Raw genomic sequence first — 22,937 nt, 5'->3', positions numbered from 1 at the left:
CCCAATGTTGAAAAGCATCTGTGGTGCATGTGAACAGCATCCATGTGTGTAGCTCAGTGACACAGATATGCTCTTCACACGCTAGTAATAACAGCTTTTAAATGGAAGTCATCCATAAGAAACCAGGAGCCATTGGGGAGGGCCGGGAGAGGGCTCTGATTAATTCAAATATGTCCGGCAGGAAAGTTCCCCAGCGTGCCGATGGGGGCCGGGCCAATGTGGTCAGCCGGAACAGCCAGGCTCAGCTTCCCCAGGACCCCAACTTCCTCTCCATCACTGTCAATAAGGCAAACAGCGGCCCCTTACATCATTTAATTTACTATTTCAATGATTACATACCTCATTGCCTTGCCATTGTTTCGCTGATTGATTAAATTAAGTTCGGATTAATCACAGCAGGTGATATTTAATGTTTTGGAAGAGGGTGGAGAGTGGGAGACCCGAGATGGAGAAAATCACTCTACGACACTTCACTGAACAGGAGGTCACGAGAAGATTAATACGCCGTAAGGACAGGGGTTAAAAAATAAATTTCCCTCATGTTCTGGCTCTTTGGTTTTGTCTGCGCTCTTCATTTTTCCCCATCTTGGGCCATTGGCCTCCCCACCCCATTCTTTACCTTTTGTTGATTAGTTCGTGCAGGATGCGAAGCGACGGTACGTGGAGGTCAGATGAGTTATGACGGCAGCCTTTCAAAGGTGACCCCAAGCGCAGATCTTGTGATCTACATGTGAACGGTTTTCTGTCCATACAGGCTCCTGATGGTGTTGTGATGCTGATATTTCTACATCAGACATTATGGGTCAGGTGTGATGAAGTGAAATTATTCCTGTTATAACATTACCAATCACTGTCTCTGTGACTTGATGAAAGCCACTGATTTTATGACAGGTGTAGGTGACAGAGCTGCTATTGCATGTCACAATAGCATGGATGTTTTTATGATACTTCCTTCGTGATGATTCTTTGTTAGTGATTAGTGATCCTGTAGCTCATTTGGTAGGGAATTTTGTAAACAGCTCAAAGGCTATAGGTTTAATTCCCGGGACTCATATGGGCACTTGCTGAAAAAGAGACATGGCGTATTGGATTGTGCCAACAACTTGTATTTCTGAATGACCTGAGACGAGGATTGAAGGGACTTTTTCCACTTTTTTTAAATAAGCTCATTTTCCAGCTCTCCAAAAGTTAAACACCTAATTTTTACAGTTTTGGAATCCATTCAATCGATCTTCGGGTCTGGCGGTAGCACTTTTAGCATAGCTTAGCACAATCCATTGAATCAGATTAGACCATTAGCATCGCACTAAAAAATAACCACAGAGTGTTTGATTTTTTTCCTATTTAAAACTTGACTTTTCTGGAGTTGCATCGTGTACTAAGACCGAAGGAAAATTAAAAGTTGCCATTTTCTAGGCCGATATGCCTAGGAACTATACTTTCATTCTGGCGTAATAATCAAGGACTTTGCTGCCGTAACATGGCTGCAGTAGCCGCAATAATATTACCCAGTGCCCGGAAATAGTCCCCTGCCATTGAAAGAAACAAAAGGCTCATTTTCCAGCTCTCCAAGAGTTAAACACCTAATTTTTACCGTTTTGGAATCCATTCAGCTGATCTCCGGGTCTGGTGGTAGCACTTTTAGCATAGCTTAGCATAATCCATTGAATCCGATTAGACCATTAGCATCACGCTCAAAAATAACCAAAGAGTTTCAATTTTTTTCCTATTTAAAACTTGACTTTTCTGGAGTTACACTGTGTACCAAAACCAATGGAAAGTTAAAAATTGCAATTTTCTAGGACGATATGCCTAGGAACTATACTTTCATTTTAGCGTAATAATCAAAGACTTTGCTGCCGTAACATGGCTGCAGTAGGCGCATAGATATTATGCAGTGCACGAAAATAGTCTCATGCTAGTGAAAGTAACCAAGGGGACTATTTTCGGACACTCCGTAATATCATAGTCACGCTTTAAATAGGAAACATATTGAAACTCTTTTGTCATTTTTGAGCGCAATGCTAATGGTCTAATCAGATTCAATGGATTATGCTAAGCTATGCTAAAAGTGGTACCGCCAGACCCGGAGATTGGCTGAATGGAGTCCAAAGCGGTAAAAATCAAATGTTTAACTTTAGAAGAGCTGAAAAATCCGCCTATTTTCAAAGAAAGTGGAGTGTCCCATTATGTGGATTTGAAGAAAAAGCATTTGATAAACATAGTACGTACCGAGAGCATTTGGTTAATTTAATTATCTTATTTTTGATGGAGGTGGCATTTAGCGGCTTTTGTTTTTAGCATGTTGCTTTAAGGCTGAAGTATAGTAATTTTTTTACGTGTACGCGTGATGCAATTTTCGTCGAAGAGTGCACATGTATCGTACCTGCACAGCCAGGTTTTTTAAACTCTGCACACATTATAAGCATAGGTTGCCTGGCAGGAATATACAGACAGGAATATACTCCTTATCTGTGGATGCAACTTAAACTAAGCTCCTCACACAAAGCTGTATTGAGCATGAATTGCAAAAGCTACAGAATGTATTTTTAATTGTCTGCTTTACAAAACAAATAATGATGAACAGGTTTGGAGAAATGTAAGATTGAGTAAATGCCAGATTTTGTTTAATGATTCTTTCAACTGTACCTTACAAGGCCTTTCCACAACGCTGTGATATCTAATGCTATCTTCCAACGGCAATAAATGACAGTGATGCTTTCCATCTAAATGCCTGTACAATGGCATGCCTGGCTGGTGTCAACACAGCACCTGTTACCAGCAGAGCAAGGGAAGCCTATCCAATACAGAACAATGGGAGGAGCAGCACCATCAGGGCCAGAGGTAAATTAAAACGCTTGCAATGATCCTTTGATGAGACCACATGGCACACAGCGAACAGCTAAATGGAGCAGTCTCTCCCTTATCAGGGCCTAAATCAGTCTCTTCATGAGGCACAGCGGCCCTGAGCGCACGCCGTAAGTGAGACAATGGCTCTTTAGGTGTTGCTGAGGGATTCCCCTGACTCGTGCCACATGTCCCCAGCTGCGTTGCCCTCTCATCAAGAAAGTCATTTTTGGCGTCCCGCTTATTGTCATTTTACAAGGGAAAGCTTTGAATGTAATTATTCGTCCAGGGTTCTGGTATCATTAACATTGAAATAGGGCATCTGTCAGTGTTATACCCTGCAGCTCTAGTTAAACTTGAGCCTTGTGCTTTTCAATCTACGCGTGGTTCAGTCCATTAATTAACCTGTGCCTCCGGTTGACCCCGGGATCCCGTTATGCGCCGCGACACGCTGCGCGTGTGACACACATGCCAGTCATTAAGTTCTAATTTAACGTTCGTCATCTTCTTCTTGTTTACTAGACATAAGCGTAAACAATTTTTATTAACAGCGTTCATGCGCAAAAATACCAAGAGGCTAATATTTATTAAAAGCTGTATGACGCATGCAATTCGTATGACAGCAGCTCCCTGTCACAAGACAAAATTGACATAATACAAAACATTTACGTTGAAGTTTTCAATTAAGAGACCATTTCCCGCTATATAGATATCATGAATATTGTATCAGTAGAACAGATGCATTATAAATATGGGACCAGGGCCACAATAAACAAAGCAACCGCCTCGGTGGGAATGTATGATGGGTGAGGATTGTTGTTGACGGATTGTCTTCATGACTGACGAGGTCTGCATTTGACATTCGTTGTTCAGTGGTAAAATATGGTTTTTCAGTTGATTATATGTCCATATAAATAATAGGTGAGGCCAGAATGATCATTAAATCATTACCGGGGTCCAAAATGCTCATTAAATCATTCCTAGGGTCTTTGTTTGTGTCCAGATGAACAATTTTCTATAGGCCATCTGTTACTTGCATCCTATCTATTTTCTCCTCAGACTGCTGAAACTGCTGAACCATGCACAGCTTGGCCCCATCTCCTCATCACCATAGAGTCATTACAAATTTAATGTTCTCTAGACCATGCCGTGCTGTTAATAGTTTACTAAACGTACAGTTGTGATTGGCGCAAGATGTGCCGTGTTATCGTCGGCGTAAATAGATTCACAGAAACAAACCCCTTCGGTATAAACATGGAAAGAATCCCTTCTTTTAACTAGTAGACCAGTGGTGAAATGGGTGCTTTTTCTGCTTGATAAGGTGACTTTGTAGTGTTAAGTGTTCATAATTTGTGTGTTTTAAAACAATATATTTTAATGCATGCTGGGATTTAATTATCTCTTCAGACAGTGAACCCCAGGGAATACACATACTGGTTAAATGTAGGCTATACCTTGTAATGCACTGTAAGTTGCTTTGGACAGCCAAATGCATAAATGTAAGCTAACATTGCTGCAATGTTGCAAGCCTACAAGTTGCTTAGATTATTTAATGGGGGTTTTCCACATAAATGTAATTTTTTTCATAGTCAGGTATCTACAGTACAGGTTGACACTTAGGATCGTCCTCATCTAATAAAAGATTTTTTGGATTTATAAAATAGTCATGCATTACTTGAAAGGACAACAACAGCTTTTCATTATATATGCATTACTCATAGGAAACAATTTAGGCACCCATTTTAAAGGATGTATCTTGGAGTCTATCGTGGCTCTTGAGAGCAATCATATTTTTAGCATTATTTACAGTAACACACGTTAGACAAGTTTGTGGTGTCAGTTGGATTAGAAACAGATAAAGCTTGAGGATATATGTTACTTTGCCTTATTCGAAAAATGTGCTTACAAGCAAGTTAAAGGTCAGATGACAATAAATGTTTTTTTTCATTGCACCTCATATAGAGAGACAAATTCCAGCCTGGGTTTAATCTCAAAATAATTATTATGCACCTGTGTATGAATACCTTTGAATGCGGAATAGAAGAGGAGGATATATTTCCGGATTAATTTAGCCCGGGAGCAGGCGAAGGTTCTCCATTGCACCAAGACAGCAAAAAACAGCGTTTACGGAACAGCTGCTTGAGCGATTAGAATATATGTGTGCATTTATATTGCCTCCTTTGGTGTCTCCTAAATTATTCATATCATCCAGATCAATTCAGTCAAAATGTGTTCTGTGACGGAGGTCGTGCATCTAACAGGGTTTTTCTCTACCTTCATCTCACTGTAATACAGATCCCGCAGATCAGCGGCGTGCGCGAGCGGAGCTGTTTCTAAATGACCTGCGGCTGTGTTGACATCAATATGCGGGTTTGCTGCATACTTCTTTGTTTTGCAAACACACAAGGTGACGGTTGTGGAGCAGAGAAGGGACCTTAAGTGTTTTCAATAACATTTGATAGACATGAATGAGAGCCGTCAGGCAGTGGACTTATTTGCAAAGAGATGATGTGTAATGGGGTGAAACGTTTAAATGTGGCATAATATAAGGTTGTTGGTTAACCTATGAGTGAGTTAAATGTAACTGGAAATAGTAAAAGAGCTTGAGTCATCCTGTTTTGCCATTTAAATATAATTGCAGTATAAAATACCAATTCTGTTGCATAAGCGAGGCAAATGTTAATACTCTATGGCTCTTTTGTACCTATAAGGTGTCTTTACTGAGAGTTCACTGTAAAAAAATGATTTGTTTGTTCAACTTAAAAAAAAAAAAAAAAATCTGCTTCCCTTAAAATTTTAAGTTGATTTGACTAAATAGTTTACTGTGTAGAAACATTGGGTCTCACTAATAATTGCGTACGTATTTATACACTCTAAAAATGGCTGGGTTATTTTAGACACATAATAATGGGTATATATTGGACAGAACACACAGCTGGGTTAAAAATGACCCAATGCTGGGTTGTTATAACCCAACTGTTGGGTTATTATAATCCATGGTTGCATAACAACAACCCAACATTGGGTTATTTTTAACCCAGCATGTGTACTGTCCAATATTTACCCATTATGGGTCAAAAATAACCCAGCCATTTTTAGAGTGTACACACCCTTGAACTTCTGTATGTAATATGTATAATATAATATGTATAATATAATGTATATAATAATAATATAGATCATGTATAATAATCAACACAGTCTCACGCAAGTCATGTTATAGTAACGAAAATTTTGATTATTTATTCATGTTTGCTGACACGAATTTTCGCTGTTTTTCGTGACTCTGGAGACGAATGTCTTTTTTGTCCTTCCCAGCACGAATTTCTATCAATGGGTTTTTGTGTCTGTGCTAGGGATGCATATCAATTAATCGCGATTAATCTATAGCAGAATAAAAGTTTTTGTTTACATCATATATGTGTGTGAACTGTGTATAATAATTATGTAAATATAAATATGCACACATGCATGTATAATTTTAAGAAAAAAATATATTTATATATTAAGTATTTATTTTTATATATAATATAAATTATACACAAATATACAAATGTATATACACATGTAAACATTGCTTAAATATATACATGCATGTGTGTGCATTTAACTATACAAAGTTATTATACACAGTACACACACATATATGATGTAAAAAAAAAATTTATTCTGCTATAGATTAATCGCGATTAATTGATATGCATCCCTAGTCTGTGCCATGACTGTCTTTATCGTTGTCATTTTATTTTCCCTCTCATCGTTCCTTTCCATCTTCAAATCATTCTCACTTGGGGTTAGATTCCAGGTTTGCGTTAGGATGTAATTTTATGCATTGGTTTCTACATGTTTTGCATCTGCTTTTAAAAGTATTTTCGTCTGGAGTTGGGGTTTGGGTTAGTAAGTCGCAGAAAGTGATTCTAACCCAAACCCTAAGCGACAATGGTCAAAAAATAGGAAACAACGAGAAAACAAAATATAAAATGACACGATGAAGAAAGTCTTGGCACAAACATGAAAAGCCATTGATAGAAATTTGTGCTGGGAAGGACGAAAAAGACATTCGTTTCCAGAGTCCGGAAAACCGTGGAAATTTGTGTCAGCAAACACAAATAAATTAATAAATAAATGTGACTTGCCGTGAGACTGGGATGTAATAATATATAATACAATATATATTATAATATAAAATATAATCATGTAAATTTTATATATCAAGATTATCATACACATTATAATTATAGCCTAGTATTTGATTATAGTGTACGTGATTATTGCATACGAGTGGTTTTAGGTTTTCTTGAATTTTTGCGTACATCTAGAAGACATTTTGATACGAAAGTTTTTGTTGAATCACGATTTGTTCGTGAAAACATCCGTACGCAAATCTCACGCACAAATTTGTGCGTATGCATGCTTAGTGAATGAGACCCATTGTCAACAATTTTTTTTTACATTGAATTAACTCATTTTAAGGCAACTAGATAACTTATTTTTTTAAGTTAAACTAACAATTTTTTAGTATTGCAATGTTTCAGTATCAATTTGTATGAGATGCTTCTGTTAAAATTCCTCAGCAGAATTTAAAATGGACTCACATGAGACAACTGTTTCAATTCTGCAACAATATAGACAAGACGATGCATGTGGATAGCTTGGCCTATCTTAATTTGTCTTGACATGTGACATTACTATGGCCAGTTTCTCAGAAGAAAAATCTGAGAAGCAAGACACTTAAGCCTCCAATTAAGTCTCCATTTGCTCTCCGTGTAATCTCATTGCTGTCTAACAGAAACAAGTGAGATGCTACAGAGATCTTATTTGTGATATTTGTTTTCCTTCTGGTTACTTTGAAAATTTGTATTAGTGCATGGGTAGTTTATTTTTTCTCTCGAGTATATACCCCTTGCTTTCTTTCACTAAAGGGAATATTCTCTCCCTCTCTGGTAGAATTGATTAGGACTTTTAAAGGCAAAGATAGCAGACATAAATCCCGGGCAGTACGCCATAATTCCTTATCTTCATTACGGCATAAATATAGCCGTTGACATTCCAGTGGAGATCAAGATGTTTCTGTAGGGGAATAAACTCTTTGGTTGACACCTAGATTTTTACCTTGTGAGAAAATAACTGGGGACTATAAATTTCTAAAAAGGAAATAGATTACAACATTATAGTGTTAACGGGTGGAAGGCAAATGTGTTTTCTGACTTGCCAGTTTGGCTTCACATGTGCGTCATTCACATCCTCCAGCCCTGTGCCCCTGAGCTTAATAGATCTCCTTGAATCTACTCCGGGTGTCACAGTAGGCTTCTGTCATCTCTTTGTCCTCTGCGTTTTTGTGGAATTTATCTCCCTATGGACTGTACCACTCACACACCCCCAGGACCACCTCTCCCTGAGCCGCTCCCTCCCTGCTGACCGATTGTCCCTGAGATCTCCAGCAACGTCTGTAGTCTTCATTACTCCTGACCCCAGTTTGGTCATCAGTCACTTAGTAAAACAAGCCCAAAATTGGTCCTGACTCTGCTCCTTCAGCTCTCTGTGTGATGTGTTTCACATCCAATTATCTGCCCCATGAGCATGACAGACACCTGAAGGGAGAAACTCAGAGTATCAGTCTCACCTGTCCACTGAGTGAGTTGTTCTGTCTGTCTTTCTCTCTCTCTTTCCTTCCTGTGGGACCCATAGCCTTTTCTCGTGCAATCAGAGGTGTCGTTTTGTCTTTTAAAAGTGTGGGGTGAAATGGATTCAATTGTAGTCTGTAGTAACGTTGACATTTAAAGACCAAACGTGTAAAAGTATTTCATTTTATCAGCCTAAAATCCCCTACTTGATAACATCTACAATTTAATAAACATACAAGTAAATTAACAAATATATTAGTTTGAATTTAAATATCTATATAGAAATTGTGGTCCTATCAAAATCATTTTTGGATAGTAGACCTTTTAGTTCTTCCATCAGATGTCTATCAAAAACCTTAGTTTTTTGTGTTCTTGTTATTTGATTTAGACCCAAGCCTAATCAAAAAACTGATTCTTATAATTTTGACTTTAAACTAAAACTATTTACAAAAATATCCCACAATGCAATGTTTTTTCATTATTTTTTTTAAAGAAAAGGGCCTAGCCTGCATTGATTTCGCAGTGAAATGTTTGAGTTTATTTACAAAAAAATGACACTTCAATCTGGTAAAATTCCGGCAGTAAAATGTAGGAGACTGTCACAGTTTCACAGATAACAAATGGATGACCTTGGGATGTTCATAACAAATAAAGATATATAAAAGTGCAGGTTCATTTCTGTATCCTAAACCTATTCTTAAAGTGATTGTTTACCCAAAAATATATATTTTAATTATATTTTGTCATCATTTACTCACCCTTAACAGTATGTTCTTCTAAACACGAGTTTCTTTATTCTGATGAACACAAAAGAAGAAATTTTGATTAAAGGTGGCAAGCACACAGTTCACGGCAGTGGTGTCAAAAGTATTCATATTCATTACTCAAGTAGAAGTATAGATACTAGGGTTTAAAAAGACTTTTGTAGAAGTTGAAGTATCAACTCAAGCTTTTTACTCAAGTAAAAGTGAAAAAGTACTGGTTTCAAAACTACTTAAATTATAAAAGTAAAAGTAATGTAAGGAAAAAAATGTCATTAAAGAAAAAAGCCTAAGCCGCACCACAGGGGCCTTTTGGGCACTACCCTATCTTCTCTAAAAAATGTTTCTAAAGGCCATAATAACTATAGTGTTATTAAAATGTTAATGTTAAAAAATGTGGGATGCACTAGGGCCAGTGGTAGGCAACGTCAGTCCTGGAGTGTCGATGTCCTGCAGATTAGCTCCAACCCTTATAAAACCTTGGTTACCTGTAGTTTCAGGTGACTTTAACCTTTATTAGTTTGTTCAGGTCTGCTTGATTAGACCTGGAGCTAAACACTGCAGGACATCGGCACTCCATGTTGCCTACCCCTGCACTAGGCTATCTGTTTCAACCACATACGGTGGCCCATTAAAAATGAACGCATTTCAATACAATGCAAACAAATACATTAAAGCAGTGGTTCTCAAACTGGATGTTGCCAGATGGTGCCAGGGGCCCCAGTTTTATAATATTTTATGAAATACATTACTTTATTATAAATTCTGTGTAATTAAACCTCAGAAAAATAAGGCTACTAAACAAAAGCAATAAATTGTATAATTTAAAATGTTTTCTTTAATTCAAATTTTAAGTTTTAGAATGTTTATGTCAATCCACTGTACACAAGGGAGGCCGCAAAAAAGGTTTGATAACCACTGCATTAAAGAACCATATATGTGTACTACTGAGCATTAACATGTGTTCCATAGAGAGGAAGATATGATGACTAGTTGCCTATAAATATTTTAATGGTGTAAAAAGTCAATCTTCAGAGCAGTGCCGCTGGTGGCCAAACTTTTACAGTGGTGCCCTCTTTAGTTAAAAAACAACAAAATCACACACAACTATAGTATGTGTGAGAATACAAATATGCTATTGTTATCATTTATATATGTATTTTGACAGCAACACAAACTACAAATATGCAATTATATATTATAGCCTATATTTCTGCATCTGTACTTGTGTAGCTAATGGACTTTTGTATACTTTAGTCAGTATAAATCCAAGCAATTTTGGAGAATTACTAAATGTCTTTATTGTAAGTAAATTAAAAGTCAGGTTTAAGGAAACAGCTGATGTCTATTAACAAAAGCAAAAGTTGGTATGTATGATTATTTGTTTGATTGATTTAACACTCAAGCATTCAGCTAAGTAGGTTTTGTTAATGCAAATAAAATTTAGGGTAGTTATTAGCATATACAAAACAACAATGTCTTTAGCATAGATATCTTTGCCATGCTTCAAAATGCAACGCAGCACAATGTCATTTAAGTTGAACAACTGAAGTTACATGATATAAATTGGTATTGTTACACTATGTAAATCACACAGATGAGGTGGTGTCAGCAGCCAGCTATACATTTACACAGGCTTGTGAATGTGAACTGACCTGAAAGTGATGCGCGAGTTTTATTTTGTACTTTTCCATTTGAAGACAGAATGCCGCGTTCTGTTACTGTACAAACGGATGGCGGATGATATCAAAGCATCGCGAGAGCAAACTGCTCCAACTGCTCCGCATGCTTTCTAATCGCTCTCGCGGTTCTTTTATGTTTCTCTGTGCAGCGCTATCGAACAAACTTTTGATCATCTGCAGTCAGCTGGGGGGCGGGGATTGCGTACAAACCAATAGGGTGTCGGAATGGTGTATGTTTATACTTCTCATCCAACCACAATCAGATTCATCTGGATGATGCAATTTATCAAGATAGGTTTTTTTAACGATGACAAGCCGAAATGTAAAAAAGAAAACAAGTTGAAATTAATAGAAGTAACGAGGCGATTTTTAAAATGTAAGGAGTAGAAAGTACAGATAATTGCGTAAAAATGTAAGGAGTAGAATTAAAAAGTCGTCTGAAAAATAATTACTCAAGTAAAGTATAGATACCCAAAATATCTACTTAAGTAATGTAACGAAGTATTTGTACTTCGTTACTTGACACCTCTGGTTCACGGTAGGGGAGAACCGGGGCGAAAGTAACGCGGGACGAAAGTAACAAAGTGATTTTCTCAGAACCCTGACTATTCCGAACTATGACAGCATTTTTAGCAAGCAACCCTTGACAGAGCTGAAAAATATTGTGCTACTTTGTCATAATTTTGCATTTGACCATGATAAGTAAATTCCTAAAGCGTTAATTTTTTTCTTATAACGCGTTGTGTTTCTCGTTTCATGTGTTAAAATACTGATCAATCTACATGTTATTTAGTGCTGTAACACATCCTGAAGTTTGCCTTTACAGAATTTTTTTTTAAATAAAAGTAAATTGGGTTTAAATGTCAGGAGTTCCTGTCGGGACGAAACGAAACACTTGTTTTCTTTGTCCCGCTGCTACTGTTGCATGTTGAAAACTTATATTATTCTAATTTGATTTAACTGTGTTAATACTGTTAAAAGTGTTTTATTCTCAACAATTCAAGTTTGTACTGTCGGGTTGGTTTTGAAACATTTAATGAAACTGAAATTTAAAATGTAATTTAATTATTTTTAGCAAAGAAAAATGAAAAAATAAGTTTGCAGTTACATATTAACAATGTCATAGTCATGTATATTTACTAAAAACAAGATGTATCTTGTTCTGTTGTGTTACTTTTGACACACCTGTGTGTTACTTTCGTCCCAGATGACCGGGTCAAAAGTAACAATTCGCTACTTATGTACAAAGTGAAATTATACTGAAGTCGTAATTTTCACCTGGTATTGATTGGCCACACTTGTGAGTTATTGACCACAGCAAAAATATTAGGGCTGACAAAAGATTAATCGCGATTAATCGCATACAAAATAAATTGTTTGCACATAATATATTTGTGTGTGTGTTGTGTATAATTATCATCTACATAGAAATACACACACATACATGTATACATTAAAGAAAAATGTTATTTATGTATACATTTTTTATTTATATATAATTTAAAATATATTAAAATCTAAATAAATATTTATATGCATGTAAATGTTTCATATGCATGTGTGTGTATTTATATATACAAAATAATTACACACAGTATATATTTTGCAAAAACAAACTTTTATTTTGTATGCGATTAATCGCGATTAATCTTTTGACAGCCCTAAAAATATATCTCTGTCTATGACACTATCTTTTAAAATTACGTTTTTCTTAAAAAATTTACTTTTGCCCCTGCTCTCCCCTACCTATTGACTTCCATAGTAGGATAAAGAAATACTATGGAAATCAATGGGTACTATCAACTGCATGCTTACCATCATTTTCTTCAAATATCTTATTTTGTGTTCAGCAGAAGTAAGAAACTTATACAGATTTATAACAACATGAGGGTAAATAATGACAGAATTTTTAGGTGAACTATCCCTTTAAGATGTCTTTTAGATTCTAAGGATTTTCAGTTCATTAAGAGACGATTGCCCTTTAAGAGATATTTTCCTTTCCAGAGAGAGGATTTTATCTTTCTTCAACCAGACGATAAGAAACCCCACAGTGATGAATCCATGTAACAGAAGTCATATGCATAAAATTAATTATACTGAACCATACGGGCCATAAATCAGTTCACTACCAATTCCTTGAAAAATGTTTCAAGCACACATTCTCTACATAGTTCAAGGTAAAACATGGAGGACTATAACCTTCCATCAAACGGTCTTTAGAAGTGTACAATTAATCTGTATGTCCATCCATACATACAAAAAAGTTAAAGCTGTCTGTTATTTGTTTTACACTTTCTTTAATGTTTCTTGTAATATAATTTCTCCTAGCTTAATATGCCCAAACAATTATAAGAACTTAATTTGTCGGTTAAACACAGTGGTATTAAAATGTTAATCTTTTCGTTTGAGCATCTCAACCAACACATCAACATTGCCACAAAGTGTTTAGAAAACCTGTTTGTAAAACAATTTAGCAAAGTGTGTTTATGCATGCATTTGTAAAAGAAAGAAGTTTTATTACTCGCTTAATCTGCTAGAGGTCAAGGCAGGTTTTGCGTTTAGAAGAGGATAAAAGTGATAAATATTTTACCAAGAGAGGTGAAAAACAAAGCACAGTTCGGATACACAATAACAGTAGCACACGCGCGGCTCGTTCATTTTCCATTTAATTTTTATTTAATGTATTTATTTTAATGAGACTTTGCAATACAGTTCATTTCAGGTGCTAGCTGTCTGCAAGTCCAATTACTGGAAAGTCATTTATTCTGCCAGACTAAAAGGAATCTAATTGCCCAAACTGAATGCCTAATGAGCACTTAGGCAATTAATTCCCCAGCTGCTGAAATCTGTATATTGTAACCTAATTGAGTCATTTCACTTTAGCACATCCTTTTACAAATGATATCAGAGAGTGTAATTTCACATTGACGGCAGTGGATCATGTTTGTCTGACTTAAAGGGACCCTGTAAAAATTGCTTATATATAAACAAATCAACATGATCTCACGGAAAGTTGTGTTATAGTCACGCAAAATTTTATTAATTTATTTGTGTCCATGGCACGAAATTCAGCTTTTTTTCATGACTTTAGCATGAATGTCCTTCTCGTGACACTTGCACAAATTTCCATAAATAGTTTCTCGTGTCCGTGGCACGCCTTTTTTCGTGTCATTTTACGTATTGTTTTTTTTTTTTCCTGTTTTCTGACCATTGTCGCTTCGGGTTGGGGTTAGATTTGAGGTTAGGAGGGTGTACTTTTAGTTATTGGTTTCTACGTGTTTTTCTTCCTCTTTTTAAACTATTCTTGCCTGGAGTTGGGTTTAGAGTTTGGTTTAGGATGTCTAAAAATGTAACAGAAATTGATTCTAACCCCAAGCGACAATGGTAAGAAAATAGGAAAAAGCAATGAGAAAACAATACATAAAATGAAACGAAAAAGAAAGTCGTGCCACGGACACGAGAAACTACACTGAAAAAATGATTCATTGAATTTAATACATTTTTTTAAGGTAAGTGGTTGCAATCAATTTATTTAAGCTACATTTAAACAAAAGTTTTATATTTTATTTTACGTTACTTATCTTTTTTGTTTAAATGTAGCTTAAATAAATTGATTGCAACCACTTACCTTAAAAAAATTTATTAAATTCAATTAATCATTTTTTTCAGTGTATTTATAGAAATTCGTGCGAGTGTCACGAAAAATACATTCGTCCTCAAGGCACGAAAAAAGCAGAATTTTGTGCCATGGACACGAATAAATTAATAAAATAACTGCATAACTATAACATGACTTTTCATGAGATCAGTCTGAAATAAAGGCACCTTGACATCAGGTGCATGCCCCATTCAAACTGAGGGGGCACCTGCCAACTTGGTTTTTTGAGCCAAATTGATTTTGCATGCAACCTCAAAATCAAAGAAGCATCCATTAATCTGTTATTTGTCTTTTAATCTGTTTAATTTGCACGATATTATCAATTCTGTGCTGCCTCCTTGTCACTTTTCAGAGATTTTTGCGTTTTGATAGTGTTTTGATTGTGTTATGTAACATGCCTTTATTCTGGCGGCAGGCGCTGCAGGCAGCGCAGTCGCAGACGTCATTAGCATCTGAGCGCTGTTGCTGCTGCATTTTCCTATCTGAGGAATTAAAACGTGTAAGAAACGCTCACAACATTTCCAAACCCCAGTACGGCAATGTGCAGTTAACCTCCTCTGTTTAGAAAATGTATGGTTTAAATGTGACAGTCTCGACGTTATATTAGTAGATTTCTAGATTCATCTTCTTGGTACAACGCCAAAGTTATCTAGAGTACACGGGGGTGCGGGATCACACATGCTCACATATGAGGTAAAATTTGATGCAATAATGCGTTACTCTAATAGTTTCACTCTAAAAACAAACGGTGCTATATAGCACCAAAAGTGGTTCTTTGCTCGTAATCATAGAAGAACCATTTTTAGTGCCATATAGCACCGGTGAAGCACCGGTGAGGCACCTGTGTAGAACCATGTAGTGCTATGTAGAACCATATGTGGTGCTGTATGGCCCCTGTGTGGTTCTACACAGGTGCTTCACTGGTGCTTCAACGGTGCTATATGGCACTAAAAACGGTTCTTCTCTGATTACGAGCAAAGAACCACTTTTGGTGCTGTGGCACCGTTTGTTTTTGGAGTGTATATCTACAAATTTATAAAATCATTATTAAAATTAAAATCAATCACGTGGCTTCAGCTTATGTCATTTTTGTTGTTTATATACTTTATGGATTCAAAACTACGTTAATTTTATAGGATAACGCAGTTGTTGTGCAAAATGCATAAATGGCACACTTAAACAAGTATTTTATTAAAACTTAAATAAATAAAACATTCTGTTTCAGATATAAATATGATACCAATATGTAATTATTCCGATGAAATAGTATTTGATATGAAAGTTAGTCAACACTTTTATTTTGGCGGTTTTTGCATAAATGCAGGGGTGTTCAGATTGTTAAAAATGTAAGTGCCCTGGAAAAGACTGAAAGCTCTTTAATATTTTGTTTGATGTCTGTGAATGCACAAATTTCTGTGAGCTGTGCACAGTTTGCCCCCTTAAAAAAATATTGGTGCATGACGCCCCTGAAGAAAATAACATCTGTTTTAGTAATAACAATAATAAACATACATGCCATCTTTATAATTGAAACATTTGTCATTGTTGATTTAGGCTTCAACTGGAGATCATTTTTATCTTTTAGAAAAAACATGCCATATTACAATAATATTGGTTTAAGTATGTAAGAGGTGCTATTACAACCTATTGAGTCTTATCAGCTAACACAAACTTGAGAGTTTATAATTGTGAGAGTGTTTGGAATTTTAATGAGGTGCAGCTCAATGTATTTCACTAGTTCACAACCAAACAGCCCAGCTCTCTGTTTTGATAAGACTAGCAGAGGAAACCCATATTAGCACTGTGAGACTTTGTATTGTGTGAGTAAATCTTCATTCTTTAAAAGCATGAAAAGTTATTTTTTAATTAGTTATGATTCAAATTCAAAAATGAAATATTTTGTAATTCAAGTAAAAAAATATCATCAGGACCCACAATAAAGGAATCAATTTACTTCCTTCCGATCAAGATTTTTTATTCCTTTTTAATGATAATTTTAATAGGGCCTTCGGCATAATGCCCTGCCAACTTTCCTCTGCAAACAGCAAGGTCCTCTCCAGACATTTAAAGCTGGATAAACTCTTATAAAGGCTTCAATTATCTTAATGCAGCAATTTCGTAGATTATTTAAAATGCTGTCATTTACTTTAGCTTTTCACAAGGTGGGCGAGGGTGGGGGTGTAGGTCAATAAAACAGCGTCTGACAAAGATTCATATCGGAGATACGTTTTGACACGACTCTTGTGTTAAACTCTATGGATCAGCTGTTTCTGTGTGTGGGCATCTAAGGGCCCTGTCCCAGCAAGGAAATTGATTTCAATTCAAATGGGTTTCCTATGAGGATTTATACGCTGGCTGGTTTTATGAGGGTTCCATAAGAAAAGTGAATAATGACCTCTTTTATTATTGCATTTAACATGTATGTTAAAACTGCAATTAATCAAACGTGGCAGCGTTGTAATTTATTATTTAATTTTGTCACATGCTCAATTCAAGGCCGGAGTGCAGTAGGGTGGGTTGCAATTTATTGTGTTTATTTAATGGCCACAAGGTTCGAACAATACTGTCGTAATATATTAGGATTGCAACTCATGCTCTTTATACTGTATAAATATACAGCATCACATGTTTTGTCCATGCTTGAGGTATTATAATAGCGTGGGTTTTACATGATCCCTTTACTAATACATAAATACATGACTGGGACACATGTTTTATATGGTCCAGTCCACACCACAATACTATAAATTTTCATGGGCATTGCTGGCAGTAATCCAGAAGGTTTAAGACATTCAGCGATGGGCATTTAGCTCTGTCACGCACGTTGAACCTTATGGCCGTAAACACATCCATGCTCAGTTGAACACATAATGGTATATGTACATAGTTTACCCAGTGTGGCGGCTGTGAAAGTTTCACCTGCAGGCACAATATTTGCCTGCATAAGTATTTCCAAAATAGAATTTAAATAAGACATAAGACCAAATAAACCTACTGGTATGTCAGAATTAACCGTTAAGACCTTTGACTGTCATGTATTAGTTACGAGTGTGAGCTCCTAAAGAGCATGATTTCCTAGGATTCGAAAAGCAAGTACAAGGCATTATACCACACAATTGAATCCATTATAGCACTCAGAGTTACAAATTATCATTGCTCTCTCTCTCTCTCTCTCTTCAGGAGAAATCATTTACAAGCCAATGGCCAAGCAGCGCACTCAATCCACAGTGCAGCATGCCTAACTGTGAAAGCTAGGAGATGTCACCAGGGAGAATAGAGAGAGAGCGCATTGAGCCCGGCCAGGAGTGAGTGGAATGACCAAAGCCATACAGGAAACTATATGACTGCAATGAGAAAACACAACAATTCAACCGAGAGTGAGTTTGTATGGCAAAGAGAGAAAGAATTTGAGGATCTCTTCAAATGTCTGCACTGTAAGGCTAATTTACTTAATGAATGCTCTCCTCTTTTTTTGTCTAGGGGACAGCCCCCGCCCCATGTGCCCTCCCCACTCTCTTGCCTTGTTTGTGGACCACCCAAGATGGCCTCAGAGGCAGGTACAGTGGCATTGTCTGGGGTTCAGAAGTTCACACTATCTGTGAGCTGCTTGACTGGATTCTGGGACGATCATTGTTGTCTAGCTTAGAATAATAAGAGAGGCACTTGTGACCCACTATCAGAAGTATTAACATATTCCATTAAGTCAGCTCATCCTTCCTCCAGTTGAATCAAAATTGACTTCTGAAGCTCTGCCAGAGTTTGGCGAGAGGTGTTTTATTTGGACGACCCTTACGGTTAAAAGCCGTAGCTTGAGCTGCTTTTGAGGACCATTTTGTCTTTTCAGTCTGAAGGGAGTCAGACTGAGTACATTGAAACGTTTAATTTAGCGTTTTTCTTCTTCGGTGGAATATTTATCACGTACTCCTGGCTGCAATGTTGTAGAATAAATGCAAACCTTATAGTAAACACTTCATGAATATATGAAGAGTTTGGTTCTAAAACGCGATAAACGCCAATTTTGGAAAAAAAATGAGTTACTGCCAAAATCAGTATTATATCAGGTCAGTAAAAGTAAATTCTTAATTTTACGCAAAATCCAATATCCGCAGTGTTATTCTGTCATCTTTTCTCCCTTTTTTCCCAAAATGCGATATACGCCACTCCCCCTTTTCTACAGGACGCAATAAATCTGCTCCACATATTACAGCGCACCATTTCACGCAATGTAAACAAACAATGGCGGCGCACTGAGTACACAGAATCCTAGTTTTCCTCATCTACTTTGTACTTCGTGATCAACAAACAAACAAAAGCAAAATAATACTTTAATGGCATTGATAAACCTGTGGTTGTTTTCTGTGACGGGAAAGATTGTAAGTCATCAAGATCCAATAACTTAAGCGAGAGGCACTCGGGAGACGGGTGCTTGTTCTCCCGATAGCATCTGTGAAGTTTATGTGATTAACACATTGACCCCAGAAGATCTTATGAAAAACTTTCCATTATTTTACTCAAAGTCAACGAGAATCGAGCAGGACCAAAACATTTTACAGCGGATCGCTTTGAAACATGTTAAGCGAAGGCTTCAAGTATAACCGCTGCAATGACAGTGTTCTTAATGACAAAGTAAGTGTTTTGATTAATGCCATTAATGTTTATTTTTTATCAGTGTATACCACTGTTCAACTAAATAAATATATCATGGCAAAGATGAATGCACATTTATACATTGATTGAATAGATTTATAGCATTTTGAAAAAAAAACTTCATGGATTTATTGCATTTTGTGGAAAAAATAATTCATTTTTATAATAAATCTTTGAAAATCAAGTTATGGATTTGAATTTTTTATGTTTTTATATCCTAAATATCCTATGTGAAAGTTTGTAACAGAAAATAGTGGTTTTCATATTGTCACTTTCTTGGTATAGAAAACACGTTTTTACCGAAATTTGTCAAAATGGATTTATTGCGTTTTGGAACCATATATATATATATATATATTTTTTAAGGGAATGATGCATTTGTATTTATTCAATTAGCAGATACTGGCGGTACCACTTTTAGCATAGCTTAGCATAATCCATTGAATCTGATTAGACCATTAGCATCGCGCTCAAAAATAACCAAAGAGTTTTTTATATTTTTCCTATTTAAAACTTTACTTTTCTGTAGTTACATCGTGTACTAAGACGGATGGAAAATGAAAAGTTACGCAGTGCCCGAAAATAGTCCCCTGCTATTGAAAGTTACCAAGGGGACTATTTTCAGGCACTGCGTAATATCATTGCAGCCAGGTTACGGCAGCAAAGTCCTTGATTATTACGCCGGAATGAAAGTATAGTTCCTAGACATATTGGACTAGAAAATTGCAACTTTTAATTTTCTGTAGGTCTTAGTACACGATGTAACTACAGAAGTGTCTAATTTTAAATAGGAAAAATATCGGAACTCTTTGGTTATTTTTGAGCGCAATGCTAATGGTCTAATCAATCAATGGATTAAGCTATGCTAAAATTGCTACCGCCAGACCCGGAGATCAGCTGAATGGATTCCAAAACGGTAAAAATGTAATACTTAACTCTAGGGGAGCTGGAAAATAAACCTATTTTCAAAAAAAGCAGAGTGTCCCTTTAATTTAATTTTGAGATTATGAGCATTAAAGTTTGTTTTCACATTGATTTAAATCTTTGACATGACCTTATCATTATATAGATTATATTTTCAAACAATGTTCTTTATACGTACAAATTTTTATATAGTAAATCGCAACAGTTGACTTTGGCTGGGTTTTCAAAGGCAGGTTTAAATATTTTTAACTTATTGCATTCAACAGATCGCCACACAGAGAGGAAATTGGCACATGCATTTTATTTACGAAGCCGATCCAATGGGCTATTAAAAATTCTTTTAGTCAAATTAAGCTCGCCTGAGTGGATCCCCCACGTTCCAGCCCTGGCTTTTGTTACAGCCACTGTTTAGATACTATAATTTCATGACTGGTTAACATTCATTACCACAGGATTTCTTTTTCATTGATGGGTAAAGGGGAGGGGGAGGGCAGAGGGGCGTAGAGGAGGGAGAGCTGTTTAATGTGTCCTATTTATTGCACTGTCTTAATTCAGCCAAAGAAATAACACACGGCATCTGTGGGCACCAGACGCACAGACATAATTTTTAAATGGTGGTAGCGGTATACCTCTCGCAATTTAGTTTCTCCTTGATCATGCTGCATGTAGGTTTCTTTACTGCAGAGCATGTGTGATGGCGTATGCTTGGGCCACTCACTTTAATTTTATTATGAAATCAGAGAGAAAGGTTGGAGGGTGTGTCTGTATGGGTGGGCGTGTCACAGTTGGAGGGGTGTAGAGGGGGCTCAGGGACATCTGCTCTTCCTTTGGCGTGGCAGTGAACACAAAGGCCATCAAAGTGACAGAGGTTAAGTCAACCCATGGCATGGCAGCTGCTTACCCTCCCCATACATAACTCCCTTTTGCCCATTCATACAGCCCCTCCCTCAGTAACTCCCTTCATGTCCTTCTGATGGATTGTCCCTAATATCATTAGCCTAAACATTCAACTAATTATATAGCAAGTCTCATTTTAGTCAGACACTTAAAATCTTATAAGTCACCTTGCGCGATAAATTAATTTATTATGTTTTCTGAAACAGGCTTTACATACAGTGCCAGCTCGCCAGTGTAAGGCGAAAAAGAGAAAAATCAATTAGGACTTAAATTGTTTGCCATTTATTTAACCAGGGGGACGAGCACTGCATGCATGGAAGTTAAATCAATTGCATGGAGCTTTTCAAAGGGGAGGGCAGAAAGAATTTAAATGGAGGTTAATAGGCCCCCGCAAAATGTGTGTGCAGCAGTCTACAATTGCAGGTTGTTTAACAGGGAATTAAATGTGGTTTAAGTAAATAAATAAAGAGCTGGATGGTATTTATAGGTAAATATTAAGAAGTGAAATGTTCAGACATTCAGTTTGCCCAGACACATAATGTAATTTGTTACATATTTAAAATAATTGTCTGACGCACACTTTCCACTTTTAGACTGGCAGAGTGTCTCTGTTTAGTCAGTGAGTCCATCTCTTAGTAGAGGCTGTTATGTAACTCTGGTCAAAACTTAAAAAACAAATGTTTAAAACATGCGTACTATATGTAGTGTAGTGTAAATCTGAATTGTAAAATGGCATTTTGTTCAATGTAATAATAATAATAATAATAATAATAATAATTAACATTACTCAAGAGTAGGATTTACTGTATAATGTTGACCGTATAAAATACATTTTTTAATGCTCTTTCTCATTCATTTATTTACTATTTTCTTATTTAATTATATCTTCTCTTAAGAATAAATTATTAATTTTAAAGTCCATAAATGTGACTATTTTCATATTTTTACTTTACTGATGGAACATTATGAGTCAACATAAAGGTATGTGTGTCAATAAATAAAATTTGAGATAATTTGCTATAGTGGTTTTGTAATGGCATTCTCAGTTATGCATATATCATAACATTGTGCCAAATTAAATAATATGGACCCAGTACAATCACATCAGTCTTTTGGTTGTGGCGCCATATACATTCTGAATTTAAGTCCGTTTCAGTTTATTACACTGCCACCTATAGCTTACAAAAGAAACTGCAAGGATATTTAGTTGTGTCATGTGCAATGCTTTTACACTTAATTTCTAAGATATGCCAACCTGTATCAGGGTCAGTGCAGGTTAAATGAATGTTGATTTCCCAGCAGGAGCGAATGAGGTTTATTCCTTCAGGTAAAACAGCATAAAAAGTTCAGATTTAAAGATCTACCAAGCACACAAGTGACTAGATTCACACGAATAGTAATCCAACCACAAATTCATAAAAATGGCAAAATTATTAATGTTTCACAATATTTTGTTAAAGTCACATTTAAACACTTTAAATCCTAAAGGTACTGTAGTTCACTTAATATTGAATAATGTAATTATACAGACTAAAAAATAATATAAATTTGTTAACAAATTAAGTGATAATATTTTATTCAAAATTCTGTCAGCAACAACGCAATAATAATAACAACATTTTAACAATAAAAATAAGAGTATTTTTCAACACAATAGCATAAACAATAGAATCATTCTGGTTTCACTGTGACCACTTACGGTAAATCAAACATTATTCAGGTTGTCTATTTAAGCAACAAATCTATGTATAACAGAGGAAATTTCATTTACCTTCCTTAGTGATGTGCTTTTCATTCATAATGTCATATGTTTACGTCATGTGACACCAGACTAAATTGCATGATTTAGGTTTGATCATGTAAATCAATTGCTCCTGGAAGGGCAGGTCAGGCCATT

The 22,937-nt window shown here is 36.1% G+C and overlaps 1 long non-coding RNA gene across 1 annotated transcript in view; it reads left to right on the top strand.

Annotated features, from left to right (window-relative positions):
* LOC129423176 (uncharacterized) overlaps positions 1 to 22,937 on the top strand; it is a 115,826-nt gene that overhangs the window by 28,517 nt on the left and 64,372 nt on the right. The window contains exons 3-4 of the long non-coding RNA XR_008637641.2: positions 17,753 to 17,949; positions 18,053 to 18,129. This is a non-coding gene — a long non-coding RNA (uncharacterized lncRNA). The remainder of the gene's footprint in view (positions 1 to 17,752; positions 17,950 to 18,052; positions 18,130 to 22,937) is intronic.

This window comes from Misgurnus anguillicaudatus, chromosome 9, assembly GCF_027580225.2.
Source record: "Misgurnus anguillicaudatus chromosome 9, ASM2758022v2, whole genome shotgun sequence".
Classification (NCBI taxonomy): domain Eukaryota; kingdom Metazoa; phylum Chordata; class Actinopteri; order Cypriniformes; family Cobitidae; genus Misgurnus; species Misgurnus anguillicaudatus.
Note: the sequence above shows the minus strand (reverse complement) of the source record. Positions and strands in the feature narration are given on the sequence as shown.